The sequence below is a fragment of the Macrotis lagotis genome, chromosome 1 (genome assembly GCF_037893015.1).
Source record: "Macrotis lagotis isolate mMagLag1 chromosome 1, bilby.v1.9.chrom.fasta, whole genome shotgun sequence".
Lineage (NCBI taxonomy): Eukaryota > Metazoa > Chordata > Mammalia > Peramelemorphia > Peramelidae > Macrotis > Macrotis lagotis.
The window spans coordinates 675,996,696-676,014,432 of NC_133658.1; the positions used below are offsets into that span (position 1 = coordinate 675,996,696).

General features: G+C 34.0%; 1 pseudogene; it reads right to left on the bottom strand.

Moving 5' to 3' along the window:
• Window positions 1-8,734: 8,734 nt before the first annotated feature.
• On the bottom strand, window positions 8,735-11,814 carry LOC141506183 (dihydrofolate reductase pseudogene; annotated as a pseudogene).
• Between the last annotated feature and the right edge of the window lie 5,923 nt (window positions 11,815-17,737).

Here is a 17,737-nt window from a genome sequence, read left to right on the forward strand (position 1 = left end):
TCCTTATAAACTAAATACTCTAATGGAGTATAGAATATAGGTAAAGATTACAGAATTTGTAATTAGAAAGATTCAATGAGTTAAAATCTGACCTTGGACACTTGCTGTATGATCCTAGACAAGTCATTGAATCCTGTTTGCCTCAGTGTTTCATCTGTAAAATGAGCTGGAGCAAAAAAATGGTAAATAAATCCAGTATCTTTGCTAAAAAAACCACAAAATGGGGTCATGAAGAGTTGGATATAACTAAAATTAACTAGCAGCAACAAAATCTAATCTTAAAGAATGAGAGTTCAAAGAACAAATCAAAGAAATAATCAATAATTTCCATTAGAGGGGCAGCTAGGTGGGGCAGTGGATAGAGCACCAGCCCAGGAGTCAGGAATACCTGAGTTCAAATCGTACCTCAGACACTTAACAATTACTTAGCTTTGTGGCTTGGGCAAGCCACTTAACCCCAGCTGACTTACAAAAACCTAGAAAAAAATTTTCTATTAGAAATTATGAGAACAATAAGGCAACATATGAAAATTTGTGAAGTGGAGCCTGAGCAGTATTCAGCAGAAAAGTTATGTCTCTTAAATGTCTATATATCAATAAAAGAGAGAAAAAGCAGGTAAATGAATTGTATGTTCAAATTTTTAAAAATATAGAAAAATAACAAATTTTAAATCCTCAGCTAATTACAAAATGAAAATTTTAGACATCAAATGAAAGATTAATAATATTAAAAGTAAAAAACTTAAACTACTAAATAAAAAATAGAAACTGGTTTTATAGGGACAAAACAATAAATAAAAGCAAGCCACTGGTTAGTTTGATGAAATGAAAAGAAAGAAGAAAATCAAATTAGCATATCAAAACTGATTTAAGAATGGGAGGGGGGGTGGTTTGAACTTAAAAAAGAATTCCCCTAGAATAACAATATATAGGGAAACAAATATTTGTGATTCTAATCTGGTATCCCCTTCATTTCTCTGAACAGAGCAGACAGGAAAGCTTCTAGGCCTAATCTCTTATTTCTCCTCCTAATAGGAATCAGAGTTTCCAGGAGAGAAGAGGAAACTCTAGTCTTAACTATTCTTGCCTCCTGCAAGTCATTTCTACTTTTGTAATGTCTCTACCCTCTTTCTGTTCACACCTTGGTGCAGGTGTTCATATGTAGACTATTTTCAAAACCTTCTGATTGATCTCCCATCCCAAGTCTCTCCTCATTTCAATCTTTTCTCCACTTGGTTATGAAAATTATTTTCCTAAAGCACTGATTTAATTATGTCACTCCCCTTACTTTATATACTCCAAAGGTTCTCTATAACCCCCAAGACCAAATATAAAAACATCCTATTTGTAATACAAAAATCTTTCATAATCAGTTCTCTGTCTATCTTTCCAGTATGGTTACATACATTCCTTTATAGAAATTCTACAATCCAGATAATACAGTTTCTAAATCTATGCATATTTTTTTGGCTGTCTTCCATGTCTGGAATGCTCTCCCCTTTCATCCTTACTTCCTGGCTTCTTTTGTTTTCTGCAGTTTTCAGTCCAAATTTCAGCTTCAAGAGTCTTTCCTGTCTCTCCCCCCTTAATTTTAATGCCTTCCTTCTAATTGACTCTATCTTTTTTCTTCTTTTCCCTTTGACTCTGAAGTCTATTGTTTTTAGAAGTTTAAGCTATTAATTGTATCACAAAAAAGGATCACAAATTGTAGTTTAATAATTTAATAGTTTTATACCCAAATAACTTCAAGTTACAAAAAATTTTCAGATAAATATTAAGGTTATGTGTCTTACTTCCTTTGTGCCAATGAACTCATTTAAGCTACTTTCCAAATCATATGGAATAAGAAAAAGACAAGATGATAAATCATTAAATATGCAATAAATAGACTTGGAGGGTAGTAATGATAATAAAGTTCAAATTTTATTACACAAAAATAATAATAACCATGATAAATCAGCACAAATTTAGAAGACATCATATTTGGTACATTTTATTAACAACATTAATATAACAACACATTTCTGTGTCAGAATCAATACTTGATGTAAGCAATATCAATTACAATCTATTTAATAATGGAACAACTATTAGAGAGATAAATTAAATAACATCATTTAATAAAAGACAACTAAATCAATCTAATATGAAAGATTTAGAACTGAAGTTATTTTAAATGGTACACATTATAACTACCTCAATTGACAGATCAGAAACTATGTCACAAAGATAGCAATTTATATGAATATGATTATTATATAATTAGAAATAAATGGGGTGGCTAGGTGGCACAGTGGATAGAGCACCAGCCCTGAAGTCAGGAATACCTGAGTTCAAATCCAACCTCAAACACAATAATTACCTAGCTGTGTGACCTTGGGCAATCCACTTAACTCCATTTGCCTTGCAAAAACCTAATAAATAAAAGAAATGAAATATTCAAATCATTTCTTTATTGGTTATCAATATCTGAAACTATTAAAATCATCTGAGACTATTATTTTATATATTTGATATAAAGATAAGATTGTTCAATATTTTCTCATAATTGTCATATTCTGGATTCCTACTTTCTAATATTAATGATTCTCCCAGTCTATCCATTATTGATCAGTCTAGCTCCAGTCCAAAACATGGCCCTTACAAATATATTGAATTAATTACCTTTTGTATTAATTAAAGAAATATATCCATTCCTTTAAGTAAATAATAATCTATAACTATAAGATATTAGGGTATTTAAAATTGATATTTTATTTTATTTTATTCTAATAATATGCTAAGACTGTATTTCAATATTCATTCATTTGAAAATTTATAAGGCACACATTTTTCTACCTCCTTTCTATCCTTCCTCCTTCACTATGGTGACAACTAGTCTTGTAAAAGTTGTTCATTTATATTTGTATTTAACATAGTTACCTATTAATAACTTTGTGTAAGAGGAATTAGGACTAAGAATTTAAAAAAATCAAGAGATGGCAAGGAAAAACACAAGAGAAGTTTTAAAAAAAAAGTGAACATAGTATACATTCAGATTCCATGGTGGGGTTTTTCCCACTTTGGATGTGGACATTATTGTCCATAACAGGTCTCTTAGAGTTGTCCTTGATCTCTGAAATGCTGAGTGGAGCTGCATCCACCATAGCTGATAAACTCACAACATTGTTATTAATGTATATAATGTTCTCTTGGCTCTGCTCTCTTTGCCCAGCATTAGTTCATATAATTCTTAACATGCTTTGCATGTTAACCACTCATGATTTCTTATAGAGCAATAGTACTCTAGAACATTCCTTTACCATAGCTTGTTCAGTCATTCCCCATTTGATAGACATTCCCTTAATGTCCAATTCTTTGACATTACAAAAATATAAATATTTTGAACCATGTAAGACTTTTCCCAGTTTTAATGATTTCTTTTGAATATAGATCTGGTATTAATAATACCTGTTCTTTGGGCATATTTCCAGATTGCTAAGAGAGAATTTTTTAAAAGTCAGTGCCTAATACAGTCTCTTCCTAGTACAATGAAAACAAGATAAAAAATTGACAAGGATAGAACTTTGGAGAGAAAGATGGATCTTTGGGTAAAAATTGTTTTGATCTAGAAAAAACATTTTTGAGTATAATTCCTTATCAGTATAGTACATTATTTCTTGACATCTTTATTCATAGGAGTCTAAAATGATCTCCAACAAACTGAGAGAATATCCTGTATTCACACTGTATCATGGAAAACATGTGTCTTTGAAAAAATCTCTACTCTTCATTATTCCCAGTATATTCCTGATACCTTTCTGTCCTCATTTCTCTACTGTCCTTTTCTTTTTTCTCATGTTACATATAAACTGAAACTGTCTACATGATGCCAAATTCCTGAGACTGATTTTTCTCACTGAATTGAGCAATTCTTTGGCATCATATAGCAACAGCGTGGGTTACACAAACACATCCCTCTCTAACATTCACACTCCTCTCAATCACCCTTTCTGACATACTCATACTGAAAACATGCATTTTGAAATACACAAAAATGAGGCACTGTGATGTGTTAGAGAGTACTGGTCTTAGACCGAGGGAAGTTTAGATCCTTCTTTTAACACATACTATATGGGCAGAGGCAAATTCTTTGAGGTCACTGATCTTTAGTTTTCTCATCTGGTTAATGGGAATAATGTTAGTGAAACCCACCTCACAGAGTTGTTGTAATATGATTCAAGTGCTTGGCATAAATCTTCATAGACATATATATATATATATGTATATATATACATACATATATAAATACATATATATTAATATATTTATATAAACATATAGCAGATGTATTGTGCACACATGTGTACATATACATATAATATGAGATGATGGTATCTTATTTTTCTGCACACAAAATCTGTTAAAAATCATGCACATGGACAATCTGGAACACTACATGGAATTTTATAATCTCTCAAGAAAAAAATTGCTTAGAGGGCAATGAAAAGACAAAAACTGATCACAAATAGTTTGATTATTTGCATAATGATGAAATAAAATATCATTTATGATCATAAATCGATATGTTCATAAAAAGGTGGGCAAGTCACATAATAATTGTTTATATTTAGAGAGTGCTTTGAGAATTTTCAAAACAGTTCATTTATATTATTTCAAATGATCCTTACCATGGTTCTCTATATCAGACATTGCTTTTGGCTACATACTATAGATGAGGAAAATGAGGCTTAGAAAAGGTGCAACTTTCCCAGGATCCCACAGTTCATAAGTATCCTTTGTAAGATTCAAAAATAGCCATGTTAACTACAAATTGAGTATTTCACTTTTCCATGGTTATTGGGCAGTCTGAGTATTAAAAGTATTGAGTTCTAAAGGAAGACTCCCAATAATGTAAGTCTTACCTAGAGAATTTATAGAAAGGTATGGATAAGAAATGGAGAGGTCGAGAAAGTACCCTCATTTGAGCATCTGCTGAAATCTGTTGTGAAATCTCAGCAAACCACATTGAATTAAATAACAAGAAAAATGTATGAAAAATGGAAAGGAATCTGTCTTCCTTAGCTTGCAATACTAATAATAGAATCATGAGATAAGTTTCCTCCACTGCATGTATGAGCATCAAGGAATATTTTTGTGGTCATTTGGCTAATACATTAGATTTTTAATATGTTGAGTTTGAGATCCAAATCAATATGTTCAAAAGGCAACTGCTGATATGAAGTCAAGAGAAAGATTAAGGATAGCTATACAGATCTTAGAATTATCTGCAAAGAGCTGAAAATTGAACAGGACCATGAGAATGGAATTTAAACTGTGGGAATAGTAGTAAGAGTCAGGCAATTGGGAGAAACTGTAGTCAGGAATACTCCTCTTCCTGAATCTCTTTTAGTCTCAAATACATATCAGCTGTGTGATTTAGGCAAGCCACTGAACTCTGCCTCAGTTTCCTCATCTGTAAAATGAGCTGGAGAAAGAAATGGCAAACTACTTTAGTACCTTTACCAACAAAACCAAAAATGGGTCACAAAGAGACAGACATGACTGAAAAATGATTACAAATGCAAAAGATAATAAGAAGCTTATATAAAGTTTCAATTAGATTTATACAAGCTGGTATTGTTGAATAAGGCAGATTCACACAATATTAGGAGAAATTTAGCATATTTAATTTGGTAGATAGATAGAGAACCAGAGTTGAGGAGGGAAGTGTCAGAATAATACACGTTGACTGGAAAGATTACTTTTTGATTGTTGCACAAATGAATTGAAACATCAAAAAGGAGTGAATCAATAAACATTTATGAAGCACTAATTATTTGTCAGACATCACATTAGTCCCTAGAGATACAAAGTAAGGCCCCTGTCTCCCAAGAATTCACATTCCAATGGATTTATAAATGAATATGCAATGTAAGTGAAAGGTATTCAATGAGGGAAGGCACTATCTGTGAGTGATAGGACCAGAAAGGTGTCATCAGAAAGCAGAAACTGAGCTACTGAGCTATCTTAAGTGCAACCAGCAAAATCATGGGATGAAGGTAAGGAGATAGAGCATTTAAAGATGGGGAATAATCAATAAAAAGGCACAGTGGAGATTAAGGAAGTATTATGTGTGAGGAAGAACAAATACGTCAATGTGACTCAATTGTAGTACATGTGGAAGAAAGGAAAAGGTACGAAAGCCATAAAACTTGAATTGTCAGACTGTGAAGAATTTTAAAGTGAACAGAGTATTTCATGATTGACTTTTGGAATAATAAGGAGCCCTGGAGTTAAAAGAGTAAGAAGAGTGATCCGATCAGATCTATAAATTAGAAAAATCACCATGTTAGTTGAGTGGAGGATAAATTAGAGTGGGGAATGACTGAAGGAATAGAAATAAACTAGAATGCTATAGCAATAAGAAGTATGAGTGGAATTGTGAGTGTATGAGTAGAGGGGAGGGCACTTACATAAGAGATATAAAAGTAGAAAAAAGCAAGTTTGGCATTGTATGGAATATACAGAATGAGTGCAAGTGAAGACTTGAGTGTACCACTGAAATTATGAACTAGATAATGAAGAAGATGAGTGTGCCTTCCATATTAATTAGAGTCAGGAAGAAAGGAGGGGCTATTGTTCCATATCTTTTCTCCCTTTAGTGGATACATAAACCTCTAATATCTTTTGTCTTCTTATTTCTTCACAGTATGACTTCTGATCACATCATTCTCTAAAGTCATAAACCATTTCTGAGTAGGCATATATAATGACCTCTTTTCAATCTTCATTATTCCTGAACTATATAGTTTTTGACAGTGTTGATCACCCTCTTCTACTTGATACTTTTGTTCAAGGTTTCTGTGAAACTATCTCTTACTTTTCCTACTTTTCTGATCACTTCTTCCTCCAAGGGTCCTTTTTTATTCTAGCTCTATTCTATTACCCTTGGTGATGTTATCAACTCCCATGAATTTCATGACCATTTCTATATCAATGATCCTCAAATAATGTTATATAACCCTAATCTCTCTCCTAACTGCCAGACTTGCATCTCCAGCTGCTTATTAGACATCTTAAATTGGATGTCTTATAGTCAACTCAAACTTCAATTCAAGCTGTCTATTAAACATCACATACTATGGACTAGAGTGAGTCATTGCATCCTTCACAATTAGATTGTCTAAGTAAAGAGAATTTTTGAGGGGTATAGAAGCTGAAAAAGTTCACATCTCATGATCATAATCCTTTCAGTAAAGTAAGGAATTTCATCTGTTGATATAGAAGGGATTAGGGAAGTACTGAGAATTTGAGGAGAGAGAGTATATTGAGCATCTACTAAGAGGGAGTCCATTAGAGATGACCAAGAAAAGTTATTCATGTAATAGTGATTTGAAATAGTGCTGTAATTTGTGATGGACTCTGAATAAGAAGTTTTATGTTTTTCTCAACAGCATGGGGTCCTGGGAAATATGAGTGGAAATAATGGGTTAAGAAATATACAAGAATGGGAATTAGTGGGGAAGAAATACTAGGATGTTGAGGGAAACATGGGATTTTAGTAAAAGATAATACAGATCCGACAATCATAAAAGACTGGGAGGCAGGATGATATAGAGGCTAGAAGAAAAGTTTTAGAGGAAAGAGGTCTATACTATACTATACTATATACTATACAATACCATTCTATACTGCCATATTATGCCATTCCATACCATACCATGCCATACCATACCATACCATACCATACCATACCATACCATACCATACCATACCATACCATACTATACTATACTATACTATACTATACTATACTATACTATACTATACTATGCTATACTATTATACTATACTTACTACTCCTGACATTTACAATGTATGTAGCCATATCATTTAAAATCTCTCCAACAACTGCAGCAATAACAGAAGATGATATGGAAAGTCCCTAAAGTAGAAACTCAAGTATGTATCAAATAGGCTATCTAAGATTCTGATAATGCCAGTTTTGCCAGGAAAATATAAATTTCTATCTGTACCAAGAGCCAAACTGGTATTTCCATTTCTCTTACCAGGGATTCACATTTTTCAGATACCAAAATATTTCACAAAATGCTCCTGAGATTTCATTGATTCTTGTGAGTGCTCCTGCCACATTTCAGTAATAATTTTTTTTCAGTTCTGACCAAAACCATTTATGAACTTAGGGCCAACCTTTGAATATTGAGTTTCTTGGAGCTTAATACGATTCTGCAGACAAAAATATATACATTCTTGGACCTTAACTTGAAGGTTTTTCTAGTGTGAATCAAATTACTTCAAATTACTAACATCTAGGTGAGGCAGAGAAAGATTTCTGGACTTGGGAGAAAGGAAGAGCCAAGTTCAAAACCTTCCTCAAGCACTACATACCTTTTAACCTCTGCTTTATCATCTATAAAATATGGATAATATGAGCATTTTCCTTATGGTGCTGTTGGTAGGATCAGATACCATAGGTAAGTGTATTACAAACCTTAAAATGCTAGTCTTATAATCATTATTAATAGTTTTTTAAAAGAAACTCTACAATAGGTTTAAGCATCAGAGAATGACTCAGAAGTGATTTCACTTAAATTGAAAAAATCCTATTAGCTAGTCACTTGCAGTTTCAAATGCTTACAAAAAGAGACATTTCCTAATAAGCAGTCAATATATTTGAACAAATAGTTCCCAGAAGAATTCAAACAATGTTAACTTACTTTATTTGTCCAAATTATTCAGTTACAATCCACAAATCCAAATACCTAGGGAAAACAGAGGCAAGAGTTATATGGGATGTACCGATCAACAGAATAATATGACATCGATGGTTGCAATCTGCAATTTCCAATTGATGATCTTACTACATCAGTGAGATCACAGATACATCTTATTTTCAAAGGGGAAAAGTTTTCATGAACTAATAAATAATGATGTATATAATTAAATTAACATAAAATAATGAAACATTTCACAAAATTCCTATTATTTAAAAATAGAACCAAATTATTTTTAGAGACAAGTAAATGAAAATATATGTACTTGCTATATGTCTCTTCTATATGACAATCTGCTCCCTTTGGCCAAATATGCATTTGTATCTAAACACACACATTAATATCTATATCTTACATATATATGTATATTATATATATATTAGAAATAAATTGAAAGAAAAGTTTATACAGTTCTGGTTATTCTAATGTACTGTTACTTCACTTATTTCCTTGACATAGCTGTCATTTTATGTCATCATAGTATTCCATTCTAATAATATAATATATTCATTGTTTGGACATATCTGTTCTTTGGATGTAGTATTTATTTTCGATATTTCAAATAAATATAGGAAATAAATACTACATAGAGCTAATACTATTTATAATAGGATCTTTTATCAGACCTGTTACATTTTTATTTTTTTAAGTACTAAAAACTAAATTGCTTGGGGCAAAGTTATAATCGTTTGAAAAAAAATCTTATTGTATATTGTCATATTACTCCCAAAAAAGTTTGCAACAATTGTAATTATGCCAATCATCATGTAATTTAGTGTCTGTGTCTTCATTATATCCCTAGGATCAAAGCTTATTCTTTTTTTGCTATTTTTGCCATTTCAGCAGGTATAAATTGTCATATTTTGATTGTCATAATTTTCATTTCTCTGTTAGGGATTTTGAGTATTTTTCAAATAGTTATTGTTTATATTCCCTATAAAGAATATATGTTGGGGTGGCTAGGTGGCATAATTCCTTTGTAAGCAAAGATTCCATCTTACTTTTGTACTTTTTCTATAGCCCCCAGAATTGTTCTAGATACAAAGTATATATAAATCCTTACGAATTCATTACATTCAATTAAACAATTATACACTATGTACTATAAATTATCTTAGAAGATAGGATTACAAATATACAAAGAAAAAGGAAACAATGTCCACAAGAACTTACAAGCAATATATATTTATTGCTCATATATATGTTGATTTAGAGATAATGGTACATCCAGATGACTGCATCCAGAAGGTAGTGATTAATAAAATACTGAATTTTTGTAGAGAGTCAGAGCCATTTTCACAGAGATAATAATTTAGGATCATAAATAGATATAGATTTGGAAGGGATATTAATTATTATCTGATACATTCAGTGTATCAGTATGAGAGCTATCCATCAGACATATGAATTGACAAATAATCTGTGGAAAAAGCAATAGATAGAGAGCAGTGTGAGGTGCAGAATGGATAATTTTCATTATATTAAATTAAAAATGGATTGTACAAATAAATGTAGCCAAAATCAGAAGGAAAGCAGAATATTGGGGAAAATATTTATTAGATTGTCAGATAAAGTCTCATTTCTCAAATATATAAAAATCTTTGTCAAATCTATAAAAATATGAGTCATTGCTCAACTGATAAATCATCAAAGGATATGAATAGGCAGTTTTCCAATAAAGAAATCAAAGCAATATAGTCGGATGAAAAAATGCTCTAAATCATTATTGATCAGAGAGATGCAAATTACAAACAACCTTGAGATATGATTTTCCATCTATCAGATTGCCCAAAATTATTGATGGGGAAAGTGGCAAATGTACAGGGCATATGGAAAAATTGGGACACTAATTCACTACTGTGGAACTGTAAATTGACCCAACCCTTTTGGAGAGTAATCTGGAATTTTGCCCAAAGCATTATTAAACTGGCTATACCCTTTGACCCAATAATACTTGGTCTGTTTCCAAAGATGATTAAAGAAAAAGGAAAAGAACTTTTAAAAAGTTGTGGTATATGATTATGATGGAATACTGCTATGCTAAAATTCAATTATAATAGAATAACATGGATAGCTCTTTGCATGAAATAATGAAGAGAGTAAAGAGCAGAACCAAATGTAAATTGTATACAGTAACAACCAGTATTGTTTTAAGACCAACTTTGAGTGACTAAAGTATTTGTGACTAAATTTATTTGTCTATTATAAAGAGTTTTTTTTACAGTAGGTGCTTAAGTTTACTGATACATAAAAAGTAAAAACAAACATAATTAGTTGGAAACAACAGCCTTCAAACTTTTCATATTCATCTTGTTTTTCATGTACTTCAAATTTATACTGAATGCCTTTTTCTTCTTGGACACCAGAAAGAACACCAGAATATTCTGGGAGAAGTTTATATTTCTTTGGATCAATTTCTGGAAAAAATGTGTCACTCTCAAATTCTTTTTGTTTTTTAGGTTTTTTCCAAGGCAAACGGGGTTAAGTAGCTTGCCCAAGGCCACACAGCTAGGTAATTATTAAGTGTCTGAGACCAGATTTGAACCCAGGTACTCCTGACTCCAGGGCCGGTGCTTTATCCACTACGCCACCTAGCCGCCCCACACTCTCAAATTCTTGCAAAATTCTTGTCACAATAAGTCGCTGATGAATAGGTTTCTTCATCACTTCCTCATAAACACATCTGCCTCCAACTACCCAAATCATGTCCACTTTATCTGCGAGTTCTGGAAGTTCGAGAAGGTCTAATGCATCATCCAGACTTGGCAAGATAATGAGCTCCAGGAGGAGGTTTCTTCAGTTCTATGCTGAGAACTAAATTAATCCTGTCTTTTAAGGGTCGATTCTTCTCAGGAATAGAGAACCAGGTCTTCTTTTCCATTATCAACAGATTCTGTTTACCTTCTACTAAAGAGCTTGTAGTCATTTTCTAGAACTACTTGAATTCATTCCTGAGCAGGAGCCAGGGCAGGTCCCCGTCCTTCCCGATGTCCATGTTCTAGGACTCGGCTATTATGCAGTTGATCGAAGGGACCATGTCTGTGGGCAGCCCATTTCTAAAAAGACCAATTGGGCAGCTACTCTTTCTCGCTCACCCTGGGAAGAACCAAGAAATCTGCCCCAGGTGCTGATCTGAGGAAATGGGCGTGGGCCCACCGGGGCCTGTCCCTATCTTTTTTCTTTTTTGGTAAGGCAATGGGGTTAAGTGGCTTGCCCAAGGCCACACAGCTAGGTAATTATTAAGTGCCTGAGACCCAATTTGAACTCAGGTACTCCTGACTCCAGATTAACTAGAGTTAATACTCAGATTAACTACAAAGGACTTTGAAGGAAGATGCTATTTGCATCAAGAGAAAGAACTGATTAATAGAAGTATGTATAGAATAGTTTTACATATACATACAGAGGACATATATCTATATCCGGTGAGGTCTAAAATATAACCATCCCAGAATCCCAAAAGATAAAGATCATGGGAGTAGAGGAAGTTGATAGATGAATTCTGCAGAAATTTCAATAGATATTATTTCCACAATGAGCTGTAAGTAGTATTACAAAATTTTTACTACTGGCTTTCCTATCTAAAGGAGCTGTCAGTTGAAGATTGCCTCTGTTGATATCCAAGCCTATGCCTGACCCCTATCATCTCTTTTTACACATGACAGAAGTAGCAAAAATATAATGGTGTCCCCGTGAAACTAGGTCTTCAAAGAGTCTGATACATTTCTTTCATTTCTTCCCTGTCAAGAATATCATGCAAATAACTCTATATCCCCCTTTCCCCTTTTTAATCATTCAACTAAAATTCTTCATATAGTAACTTTTTCTAATATTTCCTTATTTTTTACTTCTTCCTCTATTTCTTTAATGAAAATGTTTTCTAAAATTTTCTTTCCATTATGAGCCAAAAAAAAGCTACCCCTCATAATCTCAGAATGGTGCCTTTGAATATTGTGAGATTAAGTGATTTGTCCATAGACATATAGCCAGTATGTATCAGGACAGGATCCGAAGCTAAGTCCTCCAAATCCAATTCTACTTCCCACTCCACTTCACCAAGTTGTCTCTCAAACTACATCATGGAATGGCCTCATATAGTATGTGATTTTATTTCTGTAGGGCATTTCCAGAGAGTAAATTCTTATATTTATACAAATTGACATCTATTTAAGAGAATTTCTTATGGGATTAAAAAAATTTAAGTTAGTAGGACAGATAGGTGGCATAATGGATAGAGCACTAGTCTTGTAGGCCTCAGACACTTAATTCTTTTTTTTTTTAGTTTTTTGCAAGGCAATGGGGTTAAGTGGCTTGCCCAAGGCCATACAGCTAGGTAATTATTAAGTGTCTGAGGTGGGATTTGCACTCAGGGACTCGACTCCAGGGCCGGTGCTCTATCCACTGAGCCACCTAGCCGCCCCAGACACTTAATTCTTGTTTAGTTGTGTGACCTTGGACAAGTCATTTAGCCCCATTACCTTGCAAAACCAAAAAAAAAAGTGATTGGATGAGAATTGATGTGTCATGTTTGATGTGCCAGGTTTGATTGTAGGGCTTGAATAATTTCCACTCTGCCTTGCTGCTTTTGTCAACCTAATCCTAGCAAGATAATTGTGACAAAGAAAAAAAGCATTCATTTTGTAGCAAAATTAATCAGAATAAGACATCGGTGACATAAATCTCCACAGCTCTTAAAAGCATTATGTCTTGCCTCACAATAACCTTATGACTATGAAGTACAAGTAGGATAGTTTACTGCCTATAGCTTCCATTGTAGATATTATCCTCAAGATATGATTGCCCTCTAAAATCAACAGAACACTACACAGAAATAGAAATCAGATGAATTGTGAAAAGTGATATGAAAGGAAATTAGTTATTTCAGAATCCATAATAGCATAATCCCCTTTTCAGAGTTGATCCTAGCCCTGAAATTTTTAGTTCATTTCTGGAGGAATGATTTCTCCAATAATTTCTGGGATCATTTTGAATGTGTAGAACAGGGACTATACGTGTTTGAAGGAAGATGGTAAGGAGCCCCTGGAACAGAATTTGAATATGCACATGAGAAACTGAAAATACCTAATTTCTGTTGCTTTAAGAAGCAGGAGGGAGGACAGAGTCAAAATGGCTGCAAGAAGCAGGAATTCCCAGAAGTTCTCTTCCAAAATACTCCAAAAACTTAAAATTATGACTTTAACCAAATTTTAGAGAGCCAGAACCCATAGAAAGACCCAGTAAACAATTTTCCAGTCCAAGATAACTTGGAAGATTGGTGTAAAGGCTCTGTTCCACTGGGGTCAGGGGGGCTGCAGTACAGCCAGGATCATGCTGTGAACAGTTTCCCACCTTCCTGGAGATCACCAAGTACAACTTGGAAGGTCAGCTGGAAAACTCTTCCAGAGTAAGAACAGAGGTCAGGCCAGCACAGCCCCAGTCTGGGAAATGGAAGCAGGCTTGCAGAGACAACCAGCAGGATGCTGCTTGGCAGCTACTTCGAGAGCCCTCAGCCCACTGAAGGTAAGGGGGTAGGGAGAGACTATCAAGTTTTCTCCTCTATCCCTGGGACAGGACTTTTGTGCTTTGTCTAAATTCAGACCCTGATCACAGTCTGAGGCTCCCCAATGCCACAGAGCAAGGACTCTCCTCACTGCTCCAGGCAGAGGGAGTGCTTGTGGTCATCTGTAGACCAGAGCACAGGCCAGGAAAATAATCAGAGACTCTCCTAAGGCACTGAAGGAACTGAGGCCCTTGTGGGGGTGTCCCAATAACACTCAAAGGTTCAGGAGGCACCTCAAAACTAGGGCAATGAGTAAACAGGAAAAAATGAACCTGACCATAGATAATTACTTTGGTCCCATGGAGGATCAAAATTCACACTCAGAAGATGAAAAAGTCAAAGCTTCTGTATCTAAAGTCTCCAAGAAAAATAGGAATTTGACTCAGACTAAGAAAGAGTTCAAAAAAGATTTTGAAAATCAAGTAATAAAGGTAGAAGAAAAATTTGGAAGAGAAATGAGAGCAATGCAGGAAAATCATGAAAATCAAGTCATCAGCTTGGTTAGGGAAATAAAAAAATTAAGAAAACAACATGTTAAAACCCAGTTTAAGTCAACTGGAAATAGCAGTCCAGAAAGTTAGTGAGTAAAAAAAAATGTTTAAAAAGCAGAATTGGCCAGATGGAACAAGGGATAAGAAAGCTCTCTGAGGAGAGCAACTCTTTCAGATGTAGAATAGAGTTAAGGGAAGCTGATGACTTTATGAGTAAGCATGAAACAATAAAACAAAATCAAAAGAATGAAAAACTGGAAGAAAATGTGAAATATCTCAATGGAAAAACAACTGACCTAGAAAACAGATCCAAGAGAGACAATTTAAAAACTGGGGGGCTACCTGAAAGTCTTGACCAGAAAAAAAAGAGTCTTGACTTCATTTTTAGAGAATTTCTACAGGAAAATTGTCTGATATCCAGCAGAGGGCAAAATAGAAACCGAGGGAATCAACCGATGTTGAAAGAGATGGTCAAAAATTAACTCCAAGGAATATTATAGACAAATTGCATTAGTCCCAAGTCAAAGAGAAAATATTACAAGCAGCTAGAAAGAAACAATTCAAAAATATTATGGACCTATAGTCAGAATTACACAGGATTTAGCAGCAGTCTACATTAAGGGTTTGAAGGACTTGGAATATGATATTTTGGAAAGCAAAAGAGCTCGGATTACAACTGAGAATCAACTACTCAGCAAAACTGAATATCCTCTTCCAGGCCAAAGATGGACATTAAATGAAACTTTCCTGTTGAAATGACCAGAGTTGAACAAAATATTTGGTCTCCAAATACGGGAACTCAGGCAAAACATAGAGAGGGTGGATAGAAAGGACAAATTATGAGGGATTTAATGATGTTGAACTGCTTGTATTCCTGTACGGGACAATACCAACAACTCAAAGGAAATATCTTAATTACCAGAGCATTTTGAAGTAGCATTTATAGATAAAGACAGAGGAGGGAGCTGAATATAAAGGTATAATATATTATGAAGATAGAGTCAATGGGCAAAACAGTAATGTGCTGGGAGAAAGGGAAAGGAGAGCTAGAATGGGCTAAGATATTTCTCATAAAAGAGTCAAGGAAAAGCTTTTCCCAATTGAGTGTGGGGGTGGGGGAAGTGAAAAGGAATGTGTGTGCTTTCATTCTCATCAGACATGGCTCAGAGAGGAAACAACAAACAATAGTGTATAGAAATCTATTTTTCCCTAGAGGAAAAAAGAGTGGAAAGGGATGGGAAAAGGGGGACAGAAGGAGGGGAGATGGGGTGTAGGTGATAGAGGAGATGGAAGATTATAGAAGAGGGTAGTCAGATACAGTACACTTTTTTTTTGTTTTTGGCAAGGTGGTAAGGTTGGATGGCCTGCCTGGGACCATGGGTCTGGGTGGTTATTGGGTGACTGGGGCGAGATTTGGGTTTGGGTCCTCCTGACTCCAGGATGGGACAAAGGAGGGACAAAGTGAAAGGAGAGAGTGAATAGAATAAATAGTGTGGAGAGAAATGGATGGAGGGAAATATAATTAGCAATAGCAACTGTGGGGAAAAAATGTTGCAGCAACTTCTCTGATGGACTAATGATAAGGAATATGATCCATCCCAGAGCTGATGGTATCTGCACACAGATTGAAATTAATTTTTTCTTTTTTTCTCTCACTTTATTTTTCATGAGGTTTTTCTATTTTTGTGGAGGAGGATGGGAATGGGGGTTTTTGTTTCTTCTTACAAGAAGACTGTTTTGGTAATATGTAAACAAATTTTAAAAAGGAATCTTAATAAGGAAAACATAATTTATCTACTGAAACAGGAAGAAAGAAAGGAAGAGAAAGGGCATGATGGGATGGTTGATAAAGAGAATGCCAAGGTTTGAGGAAGGGAATATAGGGAAAATAAGTGAAAATTCTTGAAAGATTACCTTCAGGTTTCTCAAGATAAGAGGTGAAGTCATCAGTTATATGTGTAGAAAGTTAGGGTAGGTGGGGTCATGGAGAGAAAGTGTTTAGGAGATTAAGGAGACAGAAAAAGGTTTGAAGTTGTCCCTATAAAGGATGAGATAGAAATTCAACAAAAGATTTCTGAGCAGATTACTGAACCACCTAAGTTTATTCATAAAATACAGCAAGACTAATGTCTCTCTTTAAAAAAAAGAAAATAATTATTTGCAATGGCTTAGTTGTCCCAAAATATTAGAGATTAGAAGTATAATAAGTATAAAGACATCTCAGGCACAGAAATCTAACTATGGTATTGTTTATGTTTGGGACTACTGGATTAAATTAAAACCAAAAATTGTGATTCATAGTTTCATGACCTCTGAACTAGAAGGGACCTTAGATACCAACTAGTTCAGTTCTTTCAATTTAATAATGAATTCAAGCTCCTTGAGGGAAGAGTCTCTTTCATTCTTGTTACTTTTGCAAAGCACCAAGCTCAATGCTCAGAATATTTAATAAATTCTTGTTGATTGATCGATGAGGTTAGAATGGTCAATTGACTTGCTCAGTATTTCAAAGACAGCAACCAGGGAATAGAATTTAACCCCCTCCTCTTTATTTTTTCAATGTCTTAGAAGTTTGTTTTGGAGTTTTTGTTTTTGTTTTGTTTTACTTTTGAAGGCCATTTCACATAACTTGTCTATCTTATAAAAACTGGAATATTTACATACTAATTAGAACCTCTACTATTCTTCTAAAGTCCTGAACATTATAATTGATTTGAATTAGCTATTCCATATAGATAAAATATAAAAGGATTTGGAAATTAAGGTCACTTTTCCTCATTTCTCATGTCATTTTATTATTTTATCCTTAGCAAAGAGAAGCCAAGAACAATAAAACTATACATATTTTAAGGTAGAAATAAAATCTAACTTGTCATTTTAAACAGGATTAATAGGTTAAATTAAGATCT